Here is a 23,856-nt window from a genome sequence, read left to right on the forward strand (position 1 = left end):
ATGACCACAGCAGTTGAGTCCCATAGTGCTCAGAGCCATTTGAACCATTTTTTTGATTCAAAGAAGGGAGAGCAACGGGCAGCAGTAACTATGACTCTCTTTAGGTAGCCAAATGCCTCGCCACTCGGCGAAATTTATTTGAAAACTCGTGGATATCGTCGTTTTAGTAACTCAGACAACGTTAAGGTGGACATGTTGCAGCATTTCTCTTCTGCTTGGACATTCCGCAGGACGAATTAGAGAGAGGAGAGATTCAAAGGAAGGGGAGCATCTGGCTGCAGTAACTACGACTCTCTTAAGGTAGCCAAATGCCTCGTCATCCGGCGAAGTACATTTGCTAACTCGAGAAACTCGTAGTGGGAGTAACTGTGACGACGTTAATATGGACATACAGTTTCATATCGGTTCAGTAGGACTGGCCATAGCAAGAATGATAAAGGCCTAAAGTAATTGGAGCAGCCGGCAGGAGTAACTATGACTCTCTTAAGGTAGCCAAATGCCTCGTCACTCTGCGAAATTTATTTGATAATTCGAGGAAATCGTCGTTGGAGTAACTCAGACAACGTTAAGGTAGACATGCTGTACCATTTCGCTTCTGCAGGACTGGCTGCAATACGAATTAAAGAGAGGAAAAATTCAAAGAAGGGGGAGCAGCGGGCAGCCGTAACTATGAGTCTCTTAAGGTAGCCAAATGCCTCGCCACTCTGAGAAATTTATTTGAAAGCTCGTGGATATCGAGGTTGGAGTAACTCAGACAACGTTAAGGTGGACAAGTTGCAGCATTTCACTTCTGCTTGGACATTCCGCAGGACGAATTAAAGAGAGGAAAGATTCAAAGGAAGGCGAGCATCTGGCTGCAATAACTATGACTCTCTTAAGGTATCCAAATGCCTCGTCATCCGTCGAAGTACATTTGCTAACTCGAGAAACTCGTAGTGGGAGTAACTGTGACGACGTTAAGGTGGACATACAGTGGCATATCGATTCTATAGGACTGGCCATAGCAGAATGATAAAGGCCTAAAGAAATGGGAGCAGCCAGCAGGAGTAACTATGACTCTCTTAAGGTAGCCAAATGCCTCGTCACTCTGCGAAATTTATTTGAAAACTCGAGGATATCGTCGTTAAAGTAACTCAGACAACGTTAAGGTGGACATGCTGTACCATTTCGCTTCTTCAGGACTGGCTGCAATACGAATTACAGAGAGGAAAGATTCAAAGAAGGGGGAGCAACAGGCAGCAGTAACAATGACTCTCTTAAGGTAGCCAAATGCCTCGCCACTCTGCGAAATTTATTTGAAAACTCGTGGATATCGACGTTTTAGTATCTCAGACAACGTTAAGATGGACATGTTGCAGCATTTCTCTTCTGATCGGACATTCCGCAGTGCGAATTAAAGAGAGGAAAGATTCAAAGTTAGGGGAGCATCTGGCTGCAGTAACTATGACTCTCTTAAGGTAGCCAATTGCCTCGTCATATGGCGAAGTACACGTGCTAACTCGAGAAACTCGTAGTGGGACTAACAGTGACGCCGTTACGGTGGACATACAGTGGCATATCGGTTCTGTAGGACTGGCCATAGCAAGAATGATAAAGGCCTAAAGAAATGGGAGCAGCCAGCATAAGTAACTATGACTCTCTTAAGGTAACCAAATGCCTTGTCACTCTGCGAAATTTATTTGAAAACTCGAGGATATCGTCGTTGGAGTAACTCAGACAACGTTAAGGTGGACTGCTGTACCATTTCGCTTCTGCAGGACTGGCTGCAATACGAATTAAAGAGAGGAAAGATTCAAAGACCCGGGTTCCCGGGTTCGATTCCCCGCGGGGTCAGGGATTTTCTCTGCCTCGTGATGGCTGGGTGTTGTGTGCTGTCCTTAGGTTAGTTAGGTTTAAGTAGTTCTAAGTTCTAGGGGACTTATGACCACAGCAGTTGAGTCCCATAGTGCTCAGAGCCATTTGAACCATTTTTTTGATTCAAAGAAGGGAGAGCAACGGGCAGCAGTAACTATGACTCTCTTTAGGTAGCCAAATGCCTCGCCACTCTGCGAAATTTATTTGAAAACTCGTGGATATCGTCGTTTTAGTAACTCAGACAACGTTAAGGTGGACATGTTGCAGCATTTCTCTTCTGCTTGGACATTCGGCAGTACGAATTAAAGAGAGGAGAGATTCAAAGGAAGGGGAGCATCTGGCTGCAGTAACTACGACTCTCTTAAGGTAGCCAAATGCCTCGTCATCCGGCGAAGTACATTTGCTAACTCGAGAAACTCGTAGTGGGAGTAACTGTGACGACGTTAATATGGACATACAGTTTCATATCGGTTCAGTAGGACTGGCCATAGCAAGAATGATAAAGGCCTAAAGTAATTGGAGCAGCCGGCAGGAGTAACTATGACTCTCTTAAGGTAGCCAAATGCCTCGTCACTCTGCGAAATTTATTTGAGAATTCGAGGAAATCGTCGTTGGAGTAACTCAGACAACGTTAAGGTAGACATGCTGTACCATTTCGCTTCTGCAGGACTGGCTGCAATACGAATTAAAGAGAGGAAAGATTCAAAGAAGGGGGAGCAGCGGGCAGCCGTAACTATGAGTCTCTTAAGGTAGCCAAATGCCTCGCCACTCTGAGAAATTTATTTGAAAGCTCGTGGATATCGAGGTTGGAGTAACTCAGACAACGTTAAGGTGGACAAGTTGCAGCATTTCGCTTCTGCTTGGACATTCCGCAGGACGAATTAAAGAGAGGAAAGATTCAAAGGAAGGGGAGCATCTGGCTGCAATAACTATGACTCTCTTAAGGTATCCAAATGCCTCGTCATCCGTCGAAGTACATTTGCTAACTCGAGAAACTCGTAGTGGGAGTAACTGTGACGACGTTAAGGTGGACATACAGTGGCATATCGATTCTATAGGACTGGCCATAGCAGAATGATAAAGGCCTAAAGAAATGGGAGCAGCCAGCAGGAGTAACTATGACTCTCTTAAGGTAGCCAAATGCCTCGTCACTCTGCGAAATTTATTTGAAAACTCGAGGATATCGTCGTTAAAGTAACTCAGACAACGTTAAGGTGGACATGCTGTACCATTTCGCTTCTTCAGGACTGGCTGCAATACGAATTACAGAGAGGAAAGATTCAAAGAAGGGGGAGCAACAGGCAGCAGTAACAATGACTCTCTTAAGGTAGCCAAATGCCTCGCCACTCTGCGAAATTTATTTGAAAACTCGTGGATATCGACGTTTTAGTATCTCAGACAACGTTAAGATGGACATGTTGCAGCATTTCTCTTCTGATCGGACATTCCGCAGTGCGAATTAAAGAGAGGAAAGATTCAAAGTTAGGGGAGCATCTGGCTGCAGTAACTATGACTCTCTTAAGGTAGCCAATTGCCTCGTCATATGGCGAAGTACACGTGCTAACTCGAGAAACTCGTAGTGGGACTAACAGTGACGCCGTTACGGTGGACATACAGTGGCATATCGGTTCTGTAGGACTGGCCATAGCAAGAATGATAAAGGCCTAAAGAAATGGGAGCAGCCGGCATAAGTAGCTATGACTCTCTTAAGGTAGCCAAATGCCTTGTCACTCTGCGAAATTTATTTGAAAACTCGAGGATATCGTCGTTGGAGTAACTCAGACAACGTTAAGGTGGACTGCTGTACCATTTCGCTTCTGCAGGACTGGCTGCAATACGAATTAAAGAGAGGAAAGATTCAAAGAAGGGAGAGCAACGGGCAGCAGTAACTATGACTCTCTTTAGGTAGCCAAATGCCTCGCCACTCTGCGAAATTTATTTGAAAACTCGTGGATATCGTCGTTTTAGTAACTCAGACAACGTTAAGGTGGACATGTTGCAGCATTTCTCTTCTGCTTGGACATTCGGCAGTAAGAATTAAAGAGAGGAGAGATTCAAAGGAAGGGGAGCATCTGGCTGCAGTAACTACGACTCTCTTAAGGTAGCCAAATGCCTCGTCATCCGGCGAAGTACATTTGCTAACTCGAGAAACTCGTAGTGGGAGTAACTGTGACGACGTTAATATGGACATACAGTTTCATATCGGTTCAGTAGGACTGGCCATAGCAAGAATGATAAAGGCCTAAAGTAACTGGAGCAGCCGGCAGGAGTAACTATGACTCTCTTAAGGTAGCCAAATGCCTCGTCACTCTGCGAAATTTATTTGAGAATTCGAGGAAATCGTCGTTGGAGTAACTCAGACAACGTTAAGGTAGACATGCTGTACCATTTCGCTTCTGCAGGACTGGCTGCAATACGAATTAAAGAGAGGAAAGATTCAAAGAAGGGGGAGCAGCGGGCAGCCGTAACTATGAGTCTCTTAAGGTAGCCAAATGCCTCGCCACTCTGAGAAATTTATTTGAAAGCTCGTGGATATCGAGGTTGGAGTAACTCAGACAACGTTAAGGTGGACAAGTTGCAGCATTTCACTTCTGCTTGGACATTCCGCAGGACGAATTAAAGAGAGGAAAGATTCAAAGGAAGGCGAGCATCTGGCTGCAATAACTATGACTCTCTTAAGGTATCCAAATGCCTCGTCATCCGTCGAAGTACATTTGCTAACTCGAGAAACTCGTAGTGGGAGTAACTGTGACGACGTTAAGGTGGACATACAGTGGCATATCGATTCTATAGGACTGGCCATAGCAGAATGATAAAGGCCTAAAGAAATGGGAGCAGCCAGCAGGAGTAACTATGACTCTCTTAAGGTAGCCAAATGCCTCGTCACTCTGCGAAATTTATTTGAAAACTCGAGGATATCGTCGTTAAAGTAACTCAGACAACGTTAAGGTGGACATGCTGTACCATTTCGCTTCTTCAGGACTGGCTGCAATACGAATTACAGAGAGGAAAGATTCAAAGAAGGGGGAGCAACAGGCAGCAGTAACAATGACTCTCTTAAGGTAGCCAAATGCCTCGCCACTCTGCGAAATTTATTTGAAAACTCGTGGATATCGACGTTTTAGTATCTCAGACAACGTTAAGATGGACATGTTGCAGCATTTCTCTTCTGATCGGACATTCCGCAGTGCGAATTAAAGAGAGGAAAGATTCAAAGTTAGGGGAGCATCTGGCTGCAGTAACTATGACTCTCTTAAGGTAGCCAATTGCCTCGTCATATGGCGAAGTACACGTGCTAACTCGAGAAACTCGTAGTGGGACTAACAGTGACGCCGTTACGGTGGACATACAGTGGCATATCGGTTCTGTAGGACTGGCCATAGCAAGAATGATAAAGGCCTAAAGAAATGGGAGCAGCCGGCATAAGTAACTATGACTCTCTTAAGGTAGCCAAATGCCTTGTCACTCTGCGAAATTTATTTGAAAACTCGAGGATATCGTCGTTGGAGTAACTCAGACAACGTTAAGGTGGACTGCTGTACCATTTCGCTTCTGCAGGACTGGCTGCAATACGAATTAAAGAGAGGAAAGATTCAGAGACCCGGGTTCCCGGGTTCGATTCCCGGCGGGGTCAGGGATTTTCTCTGCCTCGTAATGGCTGGGTGTTGTGTGCTGTCCTTAGGTTAGTTAGGTTTAAGTAGTTCTAAGTTCTAGGGGACTTATGACCACAGCAGTTGAGTCCCATAGTGCTCAGAGCCATTTGAACCATTTTTTTGATTCAAAGAAGGGAGAGCAACGGGCAGCAGTAACTATGACTCTCTTTAGGTAGCCAAATGCCTCGCCACTCTGCGAAATTTATTTGAAAACTCGTGGATATCGTCGTTTTAGTAACTCAGACAACGTTAAGGTGGACATGTTGCAGCATTTCTCTTCTGCTTGGACATTCGGCAGTACGAATTAAAGAGAGGAGAGATTCAAAGGAAGGGGAGCATCTGGCTGCAGTAACTACGACTCTCTTAAGGTAGCCAAATGCCTCGTCATCCGGCGAAGTACATTTGCTAACTCGAGAAACTCGTAGTGGGAGTAACTGTGACGACGTTAATATGGACATACAGTTTCATATCGGTTCAGTAGGACTGGCCATAGCAAGAATGATAAAGGCCTAAAGTAATTGGAGCAGCCGGCAGGAGTAACTATGACTCTCTTAAGGTAGCCAAATGCCTCGTCACTCTGCGAAATTTATTTGAGAATTCGAGGAAATCGTCGTTGGAGTAACTCAGACAACGTTAAGGTAGACATGCTGTACCATTTCGCTTCTGCAGGACTGGCTGCAATACGAATTAAAGAGAGGAAAGATTCAAAGAAGGGGGAGCAGCGGGCAGCCGTAACTATGAGTCTCTTAAGGTAGCCAAATGCCTCGCCACTCTGAGAAATTTATTTGAAAGCTCGTGGATATCGAGGTTGGAGTAACTCAGACAACGTTAAGGTGGACAAGTTGCAGCATTTCGCTTCTGCTTGGACATTCCGCAGGACGAATTAAAGAGAGGAAAGATTCAAAGGAAGGGGAGCATCTGGCTGCAATAACTATGACTCTCTTAAGGTATCCAAATGCCTCGTCATCCGTCGTAGTACATTTGCTAACTCGAGAATCTCGTAGTGGGAGTAACTGTGACGACGTTAAGGTGGACATACAGTGGCATATCGATTCTATAGGACTGGCCATAGCTGAATGATAAAGGCCTATGGAAATGGGAGCAGCCAGCAGGAGTAACTATGACTCTCTTAAGGTAGCCAAATGCCTCGTCACTCTGCGAAATTTATTTGAAAACTCGAGGATATCGTCGTTAAAGTAACTCAGACAACGTTAAGGTGGACATGCTGTACCATTTCGCTTCTTCAGGACTGGCTGCAATACGAATTACAGAGAGGAAAGATTCAAAGAAGGGGGAGCAACAGGCAGCAGTAACAATGACTCTCTTAAGGTAGCCAAATGCCTCGCCACTCTGCGAAATTTATTTGAAAACTCGTGGATATCGACGTTTTAGTATCTCAGACAACGTTAAGATGGACATGTTGCAGCATTTCTCTTCTGATCGGACATTCCGCAGTGCGAATTAAAGAGAGGAAAGATTCAAAGTTAGGGGAGCATCTGGCTGCAGTAACTATGACTCTCTTAAGGTAGCCAATTGCCTCGTCATATGGCCAAGTACACGTGCTAACTCGAGAAACTCGCAGTGGGACTAACAGTGACGCCGTTACGGTGGACATACAGTGGCATATCGGTTCTGTAGGACTGGCCATAGCAAGAATGATAAAGGCCTAAAGAAATGGGAGCAGCCGGCATAAGTAACTATGACTCTCTTAAGGTAGCCAAATGCCTTGTCACTCTGCGAAATTTATTTGAAAACTCGAGGATATCGTCGTTGGAGTAACTCAGACAACGTTAAGGTGGACTGCTGTACCATTTCGCTTCTGCAGGACTGGCTGCAATACGAATTAAAGAGAGGAAAGATTCAAAGAAGGGAGAGCAACGGGCAGCAGTAACTATGACTCTCTTTAGGTAGCCAAATGCCTCGCCACTCTGCGAAATTTATTTGAAAACTCGTGGATATCGTCGTTTTAGTAACTCAGACAACGTTAAGGTGGACATGTTGCAGCATTTCTCTTCTGCTTGGACATACGGCAGTACGAATTAAAGAGAGGAGAGATTCAAAGGAAGGGGAGCATCTGGCTGCAGTAACTACGACTCTCTTAAGGTAGCCAAATGCCTCGTCATCCGGCGAAGTACATTTGCTAACTCGAGAAACTCGTAGTGGGAGTAACTGTGACGACGTTAATATGGACATACAGTTTCATATCGGTTCAGTAGGACTGGCCATAGCAAGAATGATAAAGGCCTAAAGTAACTGGAGCAGCCGGCAGGAGTAACTATGACTCTCTTAAGGTAGCCAAATGCCTCGTCACTCTGCGAAATTTATTTGAGAATTCGAGGAAATCGTCGTTGGAGTAACTCAGACAACGTTAAGGTAGACATGCTGTACCATTTCGCTTCTGCAGGACTGGCTGCAATACGAATTAAAGAGAGGAAAGATTCAAAGAAGGGGGAGCAGCGGGCAGCCGTAACTATGAGTCTCTTAAGGTAGCCAAATGCCTCGCCACTCTGAGAAATTTATTTGAAAGCTCGTGGATATCGAGGTTGGAGTAACTCAGACAACGTTAAGGTGGACAAGTTGCAGCATTTCGCTTCTGCTTGGACATTCCGCAGGACGAATTAAAGAGAGGAAAGATTCAAAGGAAGGGGAGCATCTGGCTGCAATAACTATGACTCTCTTAAGGTATCCAAATGCCTCGTCATCCGTCGAAGTACATTTGCTAACTCGAGAAACTCGTAGTGGGAGTAACTGTGACGACGTTAAGGTGGACATACAGTGGCATGTCGTTTCTATGGGACTGGCCATAGCAGAATGATAAAGGCCTAAAGAAATGGGAGCAGCCAGCAGGAGTAACTATGACTCTCTTAAGGTAGCCAAATGCCTCGTCACTCTGCGAAATTTATTTGAAAACTCGAGGATATCGTCGTTAAAGTAACTCAGAGAACGTTAAGGTGGACATGCTGTACCATTTCGCTTCTTCAGGACTGGCTACAATACGAATTACAGAGAGGAAAGATTCAAAGAAGGGGGAGCAACAGGCAGCAGTAACAATGACTCTCTTAAGGTAGCCAAATGCCTCGCCACTCTGCGAAATTTATTTGAAAACTCGTGGATATCGACGTTTTAGTATCTCAGACAACGTTAAGATGGACATGTTGCAGCATTTCTCTTCTGATCGGACATTCCGCAGTGCGAATTAAAGAGAGGAAAGATTCAAAGTTAGGGGAGCATCTGGCTGCAGTAACTATGACTCTCTTAAGGTAGCCAATTGCCTCGTCATATAGCGATGTACACGTGCTAACTCGAGAAACTCGTAGTGGGACTAACAGTGACGCCGTTACGGTGGACATACAGTGGCATATCGGTTCTGTAGGACTGGCCATAGCAAGAATGATAAAGGCCTAAAGAAATGGGAGCAGCCGGCATAAGTAACTATGACTCTCTTAAGGTAGCCAAATGCCTTGTCACTCTGCGAAATTTATTTGAAAACTCGAGGATATCGTCGTTGGAGTAACTCAGACAATGTTAAGGTGGACTGCTGTACCATTTCGCTTCTGCAGGACTGGCTGCAATACGAATTAAAGAGAGGAAAGATTCAAAGAAGGGAGAGCAACGGGCAGCAGTAACTATGACTCTCTTTAGGTAGCCAAATGCCTCGCCACTCTGCGAAATTTATTTGAAAACTCGTGGATATCGTCGTTTTAGTAACTCAGACAACGTTAAGGTGGACATGTTGCAGCATTTCTCTTCTGCTTGGACATTCGGCAGTACGAATTAAAGTGAGGAGAGATTCAAAGGAAGGGGAGCATCTGGCTGCAGTAACTACGACTCTCTTAAGGTAGCCAAATGCCTCGTCATCCGGCGAAGTACATTTGCTAACTCGAGAAACTCGTAGTGGGAGTATCTGTGACGACGTTAATATGGACATACAGTTTCATATCGGTTCAGTAGGACTGGCCATAGCAAGAATGATAAAGGCCTAAAGTAATTGGAGCAGCCGGCAGGAGTAACTATGACTCTCTTAAGGTAGCCAAATGCCTCGTCACTCTGCGAAATTTATTTGAGAATTCGAGGAAATCGTCGTTGGAGTAACTCAGACAACGTTAAGGTAGACATGCTGTACCATTTCGCTTCTGCAGGACTGGCTGCAATACGAATTAAAGAGGGGAAAGATTCAAAGAAGGGGGAGCAGCGGGCAGCCGTAACTATGAGTCTCTTAAGGTAGCCAAATGCCTCGCCACTCTGAGAAATTTATTTGAAAGCTCGTGGATATCGAGGTTGGAGTAACTCAGACAACGTTAAGGTGGACAAGTTGCAGCATTTCGCTTCTGCTTGGACATTCCGCAGGACGAATTAAAGAGAGGAAAGATTCAAAGGAAGGGGAGCATCTGGCTGCAATAACTATGACTCTCTTAAGGTATCCAAATGCCTCGTCATCCGTCGAAGTACATTTGCTAACTCGAGAAACTCGTAGTGGGAGTAACTGTGACGACGTTAAGGTGGACATACAGTGGCATATCGATTCTATAGGACTGGCCATAGCAGAATGATAAAGGCCTAAAGAAATGGGAGCAGCCAGCAGGAGTAACTATGACTCTCTTAAGGTAGCCAAATGCCTCGTCACTCTGCGAAATTTATTTGAAAACTCGAGGATATCGTCGTTAAAGTAACTCAGACAACGTTAAGGTGGACATGCTGTACCATTTCGCTTCTTCAGGACTGGCTGCAATACGAATTACAGAGAGGAAAGATTCAAAGAAGGGGGAGCAACAGGCAGCAGTAACAATGACTCTCTTAAGGTAGCCAAATGCCTCGCCACTCTGCGAAATTTATTTGAAAACTCGTGGATATCGACGTTTTAGTATCTCAGACAACGTTAAGATGGACATGTTGCAGCATTTCTCTTCTGATCGGACATTCCGCAGTGCGAATTAAAGAGAGGAAAGATTCAAAGTTAGGGGAGCATCTGGCTGCAGTAACTATGACTCTCTTAAGGTAGCCAATTGCCTCGTCATATGGCGAAGTACACGTGCTAACTCGAGAAACTCGTAGTGGGACTAACAGTGACGCCGTTACGGTGGACATACAGTGGCATATCGGTTCTGTAGGACTGGCCATAGCAAGAATGATAAAGGCCTAAAGAAATGGGAGCAGCCGGCATAAGTAACTATGACTCTCTTAAGGTAGCCAAATGCCTTGTCACTCTGCGAAATTTATTTGAAAACTCGAGGATATCGTCGTTGGAGTAACTCAGACAACGTTAAGGTGGACTGCTGTACCATTTCGCTTCTGCAGGACTGGCTGCAATACGAATTAAAGAGAGGAAAGATTCAAAGACCCGGGTTCCCGGGTTCGATTCCCCGCGGGGTCAGGGATTTTCTCTGCCTCGTGATGGCTGGGTGTTGTGTGCTGTCCTTAGGTTAGTTAGGTTTAAGTAGTTCTAAGTTCTAGGGGACTTATGACCACAGCAGTTGAGTCCCATAGTGCTCAGAGCCATTTGAACCATTTTTTTGATTCAAAGAAGGGAGAGCAACGGGCAGCAGTAACTATGACTCTCTTTAGGTAGCCAAATGCCTCGCCACTCTGCGAAATTTATTTGAAAACTCGTGGATATCGTCGTTTTAGTAACTCAGACAACGTTAAGGTGGACATGTTGCAGCATTTCTCTTCTGCTTGGACATTCGGCAGTACGAATTAAAGAGAGGAGAGATTCAAAGGAAGGGGAGCATCTGGCTGCAGTAACTACGACTCTCTTAAGGTAGCCAAATGCCTCGTCATCCGGCGAAGTACATTTGCTAACTCGAGAAACTCGTAGTGGGAGTAACTGTGACGACGTTAATATGGACATACAGTTTCATATCGGTTCAGTAGGACTGGCCATAGCAAGAATGATAAAGGCCTAAAGTAATTGGAGCAGCCGGCAGGAGTAACTATGACTCTCTTAAGGTAGCCAAATGCCTCGTCACTCTGCGAAATTTATTTGAGAATTCGAGGAAATCGTCGTTGGAGTAACTCAGACAACGTTAAGGTAGACATGCTGTACCATTTCGCTTCTGCAGGACTGGCTGCAATACGAATTAAAGAGAGGAAAGATTCAAAGAAGGGGGAGCAGCGGGCAGCCGTAACTATGAGTCTCTTAAGGTAGCCAAATGCCTCGCCACTCTGAGAAATTTATTTGAAAGCTCGTGGATATCGAGGTTGGAGTAACTCAGACAACGTTAAGGTGGACAAGTTGCAGCATTTCGCTTCTGCTTGGACATTCCGCAGGACGAATTAAAGAGAGGAAAGATTCAAAGGAAGGGGAGCATCTGGCTGCAATAACTATGACTCTCTTAAGGTATCCAAATGCCTCGTCATCCGTCGAAGTACATTTGCTAACTCGAGAAACTCGTAGTGGGAGTAACTGTGACGACGTTAAGGTGGACATACAGTGGCATATCGATTCTATAGGACTGGCCATAGCAGAATGATAAAGGCCTAAAGAAATGGGAGCAGCCAGCAGGAGTAACTATGACTCTCTTAAGGTAGCCAAATGCCTCGTCACTCTGCGAAATTTATTTGAAAACTCGAGGATATCGTCGTTAAAGTAACTCAGACAACGTTAAGGTGGACATGCTGTACCATTTCGCTTCTTCAGGACTGGCTGCAATACGAATTACAGAGAGGAAAGATTCAAAGAAGGGGGAGCAACAGGCAGCAGTAACAATGACTCTCTTAAGGTAGCCAAATGCCTCGCCACTCTGCGAAATTTATTTGAAAACTCGTGGATATCGACGTTTTAGTATCTCAGACAACGTTAAGATGGACATGTTGCAGCATTTCTCTTCTGATCGGACATTCCGCAGTGCGAATTAAAGAGAGGAAAGATTCAAAGTTAGGGGAGCATCTGGCTGCAGTAACTATGACTCTCTTAAGGTAGCCAATTGCCTCGTCATATGGCGAAGTACACGTGCTAACTCGAGAAACTCGTAGTGGGACTAACAGTGACGCCGTTACGGTGGACATACAGTGGCATATCGGTTCTGTAGGACTGGCCATAGCAAGAATGATAAAGGCCTAAAGAAATGGGAGCAGCCGGCATAAGTAACTATGACTCTCTTAAGGTAGCCAAATGCCTTGTCACTCTGCGAAATTTATTTGAAAACTCGAGGATATCGTCGTTGGAGTAACTCAGACAACGTTAAGGTGGACTGCTGTACCATTTCGCTTCTGCAGGACTGGCTGCAATACGAATTAAAGAGAGGAAAGATTCAAAGACCCGGGTTCCCGGGTTCGATTCCCGGCGGGGTCAGGGATTTTCTCTGCCTCGTGATGGCTGGGTGTTGTGTGCTGTCCTTAGGTTAGTTAGGTTTAAGTAGTTCTAAGTTCTAGGGGACTTATGACCACAGCAGTTGAGTCCCATAGTGCTCAGAGCCATTTGAACCATTTTTTTGATTCAAAGAAGGGAGAGCAACGGGCAGCAGTAACTATGACTCTCTTTAGGTAGCCAAATGCCTCGCCACTCTGCGAAATTTATTTGAAAACTCGTGGATATCGTCGTTTTAGTAACTCAGACAACGTTAAGGTGGACATGTTGCAGCATTTCTCTTCTGCTTGGACATTCGGCAGTACGAATTAAAGAGAGGAGAGATTCAAAGGAAGGGGAGCATCTGGCTGCAGTAACTACGACTCTCTTAAGGTAGCCAAATGCCTCGTCATCCGGCGAAGTACATTTGCTAACTCGAGAAACTCGTAGTGGGAGTAACTGTGACGACGTTAATATGGACATACAGTTTCATATCGGTTCAGTAGGACTGGCCATAGCAAGAATGATAAAGGCCTAAAGTAATTGGAGCAGCCGGCAGGAGTAACTATGACTCTCTTAAGGTAGCCAAATGCCTCGTCACTCTGCGAAATTTATTTGAGAATTCGAGGAAATCGTCGTTGGAGTAACTCAGACAACGTTAAGGTAGACATGCTGTACCATTTCGCTTATGCAGGACTGGCTGCAATACGAATTAAAGAGAGGAAAGATTCAAAGAAGGGGGAGCAGCGGGCAGCCGTAACTATGAGTCTCTTAAGGTAGCCAAATGCCTCGCCACTCTGAGAAATTTATTAGAAAGCTCGTGGATATCGAGGTTGGAGTAACTCAGACAACGTTAAGGTGGACAAGTTGCAGCATATCGCTTCTGCTTGGACATTCCGCAGGACGAATTAAAGAGAGGAAAGATTCAAAGGAAGGGGAGCATCTGGCTGCAATAACTATGACTCTCTTAAGGTATCCAAATGCCTCGTCATCCGTCGTAGTACATTTGCTAACTCGAGAATCTCGTAGTGGGAGTAACTGTGACGACGTTAAGGTGGACATACAGTGGCATATCGATTCTATAGGACTGGCCATAGCAGAATGATAAAGGCCTAAAGAAATGGGAGCAGCCAGCAGGAGTAACTATGACTCTCTTAAGGTAGCCAAATGCCTCGTCACTCTGCGAAATTTATTTGAAAACTCGAGGATATCGTCGTTAAAGTAACTCAGACAACGTTAAGTTGGACATGCTGTACCATTTCGCTTCTTCAGGACTGGTTGCAATACGAATTACAGAGAGGAAAGATTCAAAGAAGGGGGAGCAACAGGCAGCAGTAACAATGACTCTCTTAAGGTAGCCAAATGCCTCGCCACTCTGCGAAATTTATTTGAAAACTCGTGGATATCGACGTTTTAGTATCTCAGACAACGTTAAGATGGACATGTTGCAGCATTTCTCTTCTGATCGGACATTCCGCAGTGCGAATTAAAGAGAGGAAAGATTCAAAGTTAGGGGAGCATCTGGCTGCAGTAACTATGACTCTCTTAAGGTAGCCAATTGCCTCGTCATATGGCGAAGTACACGTGCTAACTCGAGAAACTCGTAGTGGGACTAACAGTGACGCCGTTACGGTGGACATACAGTGGCATATCGGTTCTGTAGGACTGGCCATAGCAAGAATGATAAAGGCCTAAAGAAATGGGAGCAGCCGGCATAAGTAACTATGACTCTCTTAAGGTAGCCAAATGCCTTGTCACTCTGCGAAATTTATTTGAAAACTCGAGGATATCGTCGTTGGAGTAACTCAGACAACGTTAAGGTGGACTGCTGTACCATTTCGCTTCTGCAGGACTGGCTGCAATACGAATTAAAGAGAGGAAAGATTCAAAGAAGGGAGAGCAACGGGCAGCAGTAACTATGACTCTCTTTAGGTAGCCAAATGCCTCGCCACTCTGCGAAATTTATTTGAAAACTCGTGGATATCGTCGTTTTAGTAACTCAGACAACGTTAAGGTGGACATGTTGCAGCATTTCTCTTCTGCTTGGACATTCGGCAGTACGAATTAAAGAGAGGAGAGATTCAAAGGAAGGGGAGCATCTGGCTGCAGTAACTACGACTCTCTTAAGGTAGCCAAATGCCTCGTCACCCGGCGAAGTACATTTGCTAACTCGAGAAACTCGTAGTGGGAGTAACTGTGACGACGTTAATATGGACATACAGTTTCATATCGGTTCAGTAGGACTGGCCATAGCAAGAATGATAAAGGCCTAAAGTAACTGGAGCAGCCGGCAGGAGTAACTATGACTCTCTTAAGGTAGCCAAATGCCTCGTCACTCTGCGAAATTTATTTGAGAATTCGAGGAAATCGTCGTTGGAGTAACTCAGACAACGTTAAGGTAGACATGCTGTACCATTTCGCTTCTGCAGGACTGGCTGCAATACGAATTAAAGAGAGGAAAGATTCAAAGAAGGGGGAGCAGCGGGCAGCCGTAACTATGAGTCTCTTAAGGTAGCCAAATGCCTCGCCACTCTGAGAAATTTATTTGAAAGCTCGTGGATATCGAGGTTGGAGTAACTCAGACAACGTTAAGGTGGACAAGTTGCAGCATTTCGCTTCTGCTTGGACATTCCGCAGGACGAATTAAAGAGAGGAAAGATTCAAAGGAAGGGGAGCATCTGGCTGCAATAACTATGACTCTCTTAAGGTATCCAAATGCCTCGTCATCCGTCGAAGTACATTTGCTAACTCGAGAAACTCGTAGTGGGAGTAACTGTGACGACGTTAAGGTGGACATACAGTGGCATATCGATTCTATAGGACTGGCCATAGCAGAATGATAAAGGCCTAAAGAAATGGGAGCAGCCAGCAGGAGTAACTATGACTCTCTTAAGGTAGCCAAATGCCTCGTCACTCTGCGAAATTTATTTGAAAACTCGAGGATATCGTCGTTAAAGTAACTCAGACAACGTTAAGGTGGACATGCTGTACCATTTCGCTTCTTCAGGACTGGCTACAATACGAATTACAGAGAGGAAAGATTCAAAGAAGGGGGAGCAACAGGCAGCAGTAACAATGACTCTCTTAAGGTAGCCAAATGCCTCGCCACTCTGCGAAATTTATTTGAAAACTCGTGGATATCGACGTTTTAGTATCTCAGACAACGTTAAGATGGACATGTTGCAGCATTTCTCTTCTGATCGGACATTCCGCAGTGCGAATTAAAGAGAGGAAAGATTCAAAGTTAGGGGAGCATCTGGCTGCAGTAACTATGACTCTCTTAAGGTAGCCAATTGCCTCGTCATATGGCGAAGTACACGTGCTAACTCGAGAAACTCGTAGTGGGACTAACAGTGACGCCGTTACGGTGGACATACAGTGGCATATCGGTTCTGTAGGACTGGCCATAGCAAGAATGATAAAGGCCTAAAGAAATGGGAGCAGCCGGCATAAGTAACTATGACTCTCTTAAGGTAGCCAAATGCCTTGTCACTCTGCGAAATTTATTTGAAAACTCGAGGATATCGTCGTTGGAGTAACTCAGACAACGTTAAGGTGGACTGCTGTACCATTTCGCTTCTGCAGGACTGGCTGCAATACGAATTAAAGAGAGGAAAGATTCAAAGACCCGGGTTCCCGGGTTCGATTCCCCGCGGGGTCAGGGATTTTCTCTGCCTCGTGATGGCTGGGTGTTGTGTGCTGTCCTTAGGTTAGTTAGGTTTAAGTAGTTCTAAGTTCTAGGGGACTTATGACCACAGCAGTTGAGTCCCATAGTGCTCAGAGCCATTTGAACCATTTTTTTGATTCAAAGAAGGGAGAGCAACGGGCAGCAGTAACTATGACTCTCTTTAGGTAGCCAAATGCCTCGCCACTCTGCGAAATTTATTTGAAAACTCGTGGATATCGTCGTTTTAGTAACTCAGACAACGTTAAGGTGGACATGTTGCAGCATTTCTCTTCTGCTTGGACATTCGGCAGTACGAATTAGAGAGAGGAGAGATTCAAAGGAAGGGGAGCATCTGGCTGCAGTAACTACGACTCTCTTAAGGTAGCCAAATGCCTCGTCATCCGGCGAAGTACATTTGCTAACTCGAGAAACTCGTAGTGGGAGTAACTGTGACGACGTTAATATGGACATACAGTTTCATATCGGTTCAGTAGGACTGGCCATAGCAAGAATGATAAAGGCCTAAAGTAATTGGAGCAGCCGGCAGGAGTAACTATGACTCTCTTAAGGTAGCCAAATGCCTCGTCACTCTGCGAAATTTATTTGAGAATTCGAGGAAATCGTCGTTGGAGTAACTCAGACAACGTTAAGGTAGACATGCTGTACCATTTCGCTTCTGCAGGACTGGCTGCAATACGAATTAAAGAGAGGAAAGATTCAAAGAAGGGGGAGCAGCGGGCAGCCGTAACTATGAGTCTCTTAAGGTAGCCAAATGCCTCGCCACTCTGAGAAATTTATTTGAAAGCTCGTGGATATCGAGGTTGGAGTAACTCAGACAACGTTAAGGTGGACAAGTTGCAGCATTTCGCTTCTGCTTGGACATTCCGCAGGACGAATTAAAGAGAGGAAAGATTCAAAGGAAGGCGAGCATCTGGCTGCAATAACTATGACTCTCTTAAGGTATCCAAATGCCTCGTCATCCGTCGAAGTACATTTGCTAACTCGAGAAACTCGTAGTGGGAGTAACTGTGACGACGTTAAGGTGGACATACAGTGGCATATCGATTCTATAGGACTGGCCATAGCAGAATGATAAAGGCCTAAAGAAATGGGAGCAGCCAGCAGGAGTAACTATGACTCTCTTAAGGTAGCCAAATGCCTCGTCACTCTGCGAAATTTATTTGAAAACTCGAGGATATCGTCGTTAAAGTAACTCAGACAACGTTAAGGTGGACATGTTGTACCATTTCGCTTCTTCAGGACTGGCTGCAATACGAATTACAGAGAGGAAAGATTCAAAGAAGGGGGAGCAACAGGCAGCAGTAACAATGACTCTCTTAAGGTAGCCAAATGCCTCGCCACTCTGCGAAATTTATTTGAAAACTCGTGGATATCGACGTTTTAGTATCTCAGACAACGTTAAGATGGACATGTTGCAGCATTTCTCTTCTGATCGGACATTCCGCAGTGCGAATTAAAGAGAGGAAAGATTCAAAGTTAGGGGAGCATCTGGCTGCAGTAACTATGACTCTCTTAAGGTAGCCAATTGCCTCGTCATATGGCGAAGTACACGTGCTAACTCGAGAAACTCGTAGTGGGACTAACAGTGACGCCGTTACGGTGGACATACAGTGGCATATCGGTTCTGTAGGACTGGCCATAGCAAGAATGATAAAGGCCTAAAGAAATGGGAGCAGCCAGCATAAGTAACTATGACTCTCTTAAGGTAGCCAAATGCCTTGTCACTCTGCGAAATTTATTTGAAAACTCGAGGATATCGTCGTTGGAGTAACTCAGACAACGTTAAGGTGGACTGCTGTACCATTTCGCTTCTGCAGGACTGGCTGCAATACGAATTAAAGAGAGGAAAGATTCAAAGACCCGGGTTCCCGGGTTCGATTCCCCGCATGGTCAGGGATTTTCTCTGCCTCGTGATGGCTGGGTGTTGTGTGCTGTCCTTAGGTTAGTTAGGTTTAAGTAGTTCTAAGTTCTAGGGGACTTATGACCACAGCAGTTGAGTCCCATAGTGCTCAGAGCCATTTGAACCATTTTTTTGATTCAAAGAAGGGAGAGCAACGGGCAGCAGTAACTATGACTCTCTTTAGGTAGCCAAATGCCTCGCCACTCTGCGAAATTTATTTGAAAACTCGTGGATATCGTCGTTTTAGTAACTCAGACAACGTTAAGGTGGACATGTTGCAGCATTTCTCTTCTGCTTGGACATTCGGCAGTACGAATTAAAGAGAGGAGAGATTCAAAGGAAGGGGAGCATCTGGCTGCAGTAACTACGACTCTCTTAAGGTAGCCAAATGCCTCGTCATCCAGCGAAGTACATTTGCTAACTCGAGAAACTCGTAGTGGGAGTAACTGTGACGACGTTAATATGGACATACAGTTTCATATCGGTTCAGTAGGACTGGCCATAGCAAGAATGATAAAGGCCTAAAGTAATTGGAGCAGCCGGCAGGAGTAACTATGACTCTCTTAAGGTAGCCAAATGCCTCGTCACTCTGCGAAATTTATTTGAGAATTCGAGGAAATCGTCGTTGGAGTAACTCAGACAACGTTAAGGTAGACAAGCTGTACCATTTCGCTTCTGCAGGACTGGCTGCAATACGAATTAAAGAGAGGAAAGATTCAAAGAAGGGGGAGCAGCGGGCAGCCGTAACTATGAGTCTCTTAAGGTAGCCAAATGCCTCGCCACTCTGAGAAATTTATTTGAAAGCTCGTGGATATCGAGGTTGGAGTAACTCAGACAACGTTAAGGTGGACAAGTTGCAGCATTTCGCTTCTGCTTGGACATTCCGCTGGACGAATTAAAGAGAGGAAAGATTCAAAGGAAGGGGAGCATCTGGCTGCAATAACTATGACTCTCTTAAGGTATCCAAATGCCTCGTCATCCGCCGAAGTACATTTGCTAACTCGAGAAACTCGTAGTGGGAGTAACTGTGACGACGTTAAGGTGGACATACAGTGGCATATCGATTCTATAGGACTGGCCATAGCAGAATGATAAAGGCCTAAAGAAATGGGAGCAGCCAGCAGGAGTAACTATGACTCTCTTAAGGTAGCCAAATGCCTCGTCACTCTGCGAAATTTATTTGAAAACTCGAGGATATCGTCGTTAAAGTAACTCAGACAACGTTAAGGAGGACATGCTGTACCATTTCGCTTCTTCAGGACTGGCTGCAATACGAATTACAGAGAGGAAAGATTCAAAGAAGGGGGAGCAACAGGCAGCAGTAACAATGACTCTCTTAAGGTAGCCAAATGCCTCGCCACTCTGCGAAATTTATTTGAAAACTCGTGGATATCGACGTTTTAGTATCTCAGACAACGTTAAGATGGACATGTTGCAGCATTTCTCTTCTGATCGGACATTCCGCAGTGCGAATTAAAGAGAGGAAAGATTCAAAGTTAGGGGAGCATCTGGCTGCAGTAACTATGACTCTCTTAAGGTAGCCAATTGCCTCGTCATATGGCGAAGTACACGTGCTAACTCGAGAAACTCGTAGTGGGACTAACAGTGACGCCGTTACGGTGGACATACAGTGGCATATCGGTTCTGTAGGACTGGCCATCGCAAGAATGATAAAGGCCTAAAGAAACGGGAGCAGCCGGCATAAGTAACTATGACTCTCTTAAGGTAGCCAAATGCCTTGTCACTCTGCGAAATTTATTTGAAAACTCGAGGATATCGTCGTTGGAGTAACTCAGACAACGTTAAGGTGGACTGATGTACCATTTCGCTTCTGCAGGACTGGCTGCAATACGAATTAAAGAGAGGAAAGATTCAAAGACCCGGGTTCCCGGGTTCGATTCCCGGCGGGGTCAGGGATTTTCTCTGCCTCGTGATGGCTGGGTGTTGTGTGCTGTCCTTAGGTTAGTTAGGTTTAAGTAGTTCTAAGTTCTAGGGGACTTATGACCACAGCAGTTGAGTCCCATAGTGCTCAGAGCCATTTGAACCATTTTTTTGATTCAAAGAAGGGAGAGCAACGGGCAGCAGTAACTATGACTCTCTTTAGGTAGCCAAATGCCTCGCCACTCTGCGAAATTTATTTGAAAACTCGTGGATATCGTCGTTTTAGTAACTCAGACAACGTTAAGGTGGACATGTTGCAGCATTTCTCTTCTGCTTGGACATTCGGCAGTACGAATTAAAGAGATGAGAGATTCAAAGGAAGGGGAGCATCTGGCTGCAATAACTATGACTCTCTTAAGGTATCCAAATGCCTCGTCATCCGTCGTAGTACATTTGCTAACTCGAGAATCTCGTAGTGGGAGTAACTGTGACGACGTTAAGGTGGACATACAGTGGCATATCGATTCTATAGGACTGGCCATAGCAGAATGATAAAGGCCTAAAGAAATGGGAGCAGCCAGCAGGAGTAACTATGACTCTCTTAAGGTAGCCAAATGCCTCGTCACTCTGCGAAATTTATTTGAAAACTCGAGGATATCGTCGTTAAAGTAACTCAGACAACGTTAAGGTGGACATGCTGTACCATTTCGCTTCTTCAGGACTGGCTGCAATACGAATTACAGAGAGGAAAGATTCAAAGAAGGGGGAGCAACAGGCAGGAGTAGCAATGACTCTCTTAAGGTAGCCAAATGCCTCGTCACTCTGCGAAATTTATTTGAGAATTCGAGGAAATCGTCGTTGGAGTAACTCAGACAACGTTAAGGTAGACATGCTGTACCATTTCGCTTCTGCAGGACTGGCTGCAATACGAATTAAAGAGAGGAAAGATTCAAAGAAGGGGGAGCAGCGGGCAGCCGTAACTATGAGTCTCTTAAGGTAGCCAAATGCCTCGCCACTCTGAGAAATTTATGTGAAAGCTCGTGGATATCGAGGTTGGAGTAACTCAGACAACGTTAAGGTGGACAAGTTGCAGCATTTCGCTTCTGCTTGGACATTCCGCAGGACGAATTAAAGAGAGGAAAGATTCAAAGGAAGGGGAGCATCTGGCTGCAATAACTATGACTCTCTTAAGGTATCCAAATGCCTCGTCATCCGTCGTAGTACATTTGCTAACTCGAGAATCTCGTAGTGGGAGTAACTGTGACGACGTTAAGGTGGACATACAGTGGCATATCGATTCTATAGGACTGGCCATAGCAGAATGATAAAGGCCTAAAGAAATGGGAGCAGCCAGCAGGAGTAACTATGACTCTCTTAAGGTAGCCAAATGCCTCGTCACTCTGCGAAATTTATTTGAAAACTCGAGGATATCGTCGTTAAAGTAACTCAGACAACGTTAAGGTGGACATGCTGTACCATTTCGCTTCTTCAGGACTGGCTGCAATACGAATTACAGAGAGGAAAGATTCAAAGAAGGGGGAGCAACAGGCAGCAGTAACAATGACTCTCTTAAGGTAGCCAAATGCCTCGCCACTCTGCGAAATTTATTTGAAAACTCGTGGATATCGACGTTTTAGTATCTCAGACAACGTTAAGATGGACATGTTGCAGCATTTCTCTTCTGATCGGACATTCCGCAGTGCGAATTAAACAGAGGAAAGATTCAAAGTTGGGGGAGCATCTGGCTGCAGTAACTATGACTCTCTTAAGGTAGCCAATTGCCTCGTCATATGGCGAAGTACACGTGCTAACTCGAGAAACTCGTAGTGGGACTAACAGTGACGCCGTTACGGTGGACATACAGTGGCATATCGGTTCTGTGGGACTGGCCATAGCAAGAATGATAAAGGCCTAAAGAAATGGGAGCAGCCCGCATAAGTAACTATGACTCTCTTAAGGTAGCCAAATGCCTTGTCACTCTGCGAAATTTATTTGAAAACTCGAGGATATCGTCGTTGGAGTAACTCAGACAACGTTAAGGTGGACTGCTGTACCATTTCGCTTCTGCAGGACTGGCTGCATTACGAATTAAAGAGAGGAAAGATTCAAAGAAGGGAGAGCAACGGGCAGCAGTAACTGTGACTCTCTTTAGGTAGCCAAATGCCTCGCCACTCTGCGAAATTTATTTGAAAACTCGTGGATATCGTCGTTTTAGTAACTCAGACAACGTTAAGGTGGACATGTTGCAGCATTTCTCTTCTGCTTGGACATTCGGCAGTACGAATTAGAGAGAGGAGAGATTCAAAGGAAGGGGAGCATCTGGCTGCAGTAACTACGACTCTCTTAAGGTAGCCAAATGCCTCGTCATCCGGCGAAGTACATTTGCTAACTCGAGAAACGCGTAGTGGGAGTAACTGTGACGACGTTAATATGGACATACAGTTTCATATCGGTTCAGTAGGACTGGCCATAGCAAGAATGATAAAGGCCTAAAGAAATTGGAGCAGCCGGCAGGAGTAACTATGACTCTCTTAAGGTAGCCAAATGCCTCGTCACTCTGCGAAATTTATTTGAGAATTCGAGGAAATCGTCGTTGGAGTAACTCAGACAACGTTAAGGTAGACATGCTGTACCATTTCCCTTCTGCAGGACTGGCTGCAATACGAATTAAAGAGAGGAAAGATTCAAAGAAGGGGGAGCAGCGGGCAGCCGTAACTATGAGTCTCTTAAGGTAGCCAAATGCCTCGCCACTCTGAGAAATTTATTTGAAAGCTCGTGGATATCGAGGTTGGAGTAACTCAGACAACGTTAAGGTGGACAAGTTGCAGCATTTCGCTTCTGCTTGGACATTCCGCAGGACGAATTAAAGAGAGGAAAGATTCAAAGGAAGGGGAGCATCTGGCTGCAATAACTATGACTCTCTTAAGGTATCCAAATGCCTCGTCATCCGTCGTAGTACATTTGCTAACTCGAGAATCTCGTAGTGGGAGTAACTGTGACGACGTTAAGGTGGACATACAGTGGCATATCGATTCTATAGGACTGGCCATAGCAGAATGATAAAGGCCTAAAGAAATGGGAGCAGCCAGCAGGAGTAACTATGACTCTCTTAAGGTAGCCAAATGCCTCGTCACTCTGCGAAATTTATTTGAAAACTCGAGGATATCGTCGTTAAAGTAACTCAGACAACGTTAAGGTGGACATGCTGTACCATTTCGCTTCTTCAGGACTGGCTGCAATACGAATTACAGAGAGGAAAGATTCAAAGAAGGGGGAGCAACAGGCAGCAGTAACAATGACTCTCTTAAGGTAGCCAAATGCCTCGCCACTCTGCGAAATTTATTTGAAAACTCGTGGATATCGACGTTTTAGTATCTCAGACAACGTTAAGATGGACATGTTGCAGCATTTCTCTTCTGATCGGACATTCCGCAGTGCGAATTAAAGAGAGGAAAGATTCAAAGTTGGGGGAGCATCTGGCTGCAGTAACTATGACTCTCTTAAGGTAGCCAATTGCCTCGTCATATGGCGAAGTACACGTGCTAACTCGAGAAACTCGTAGTGGGACTAACAGTGACGCCGTTACGGTGGACAT

Source organism: Schistocerca americana, chromosome 9 (assembly GCF_021461395.2).
Source record: "Schistocerca americana isolate TAMUIC-IGC-003095 chromosome 9, iqSchAmer2.1, whole genome shotgun sequence".
NCBI lineage: Eukaryota > Metazoa > Arthropoda > Insecta > Orthoptera > Acrididae > Schistocerca > Schistocerca americana.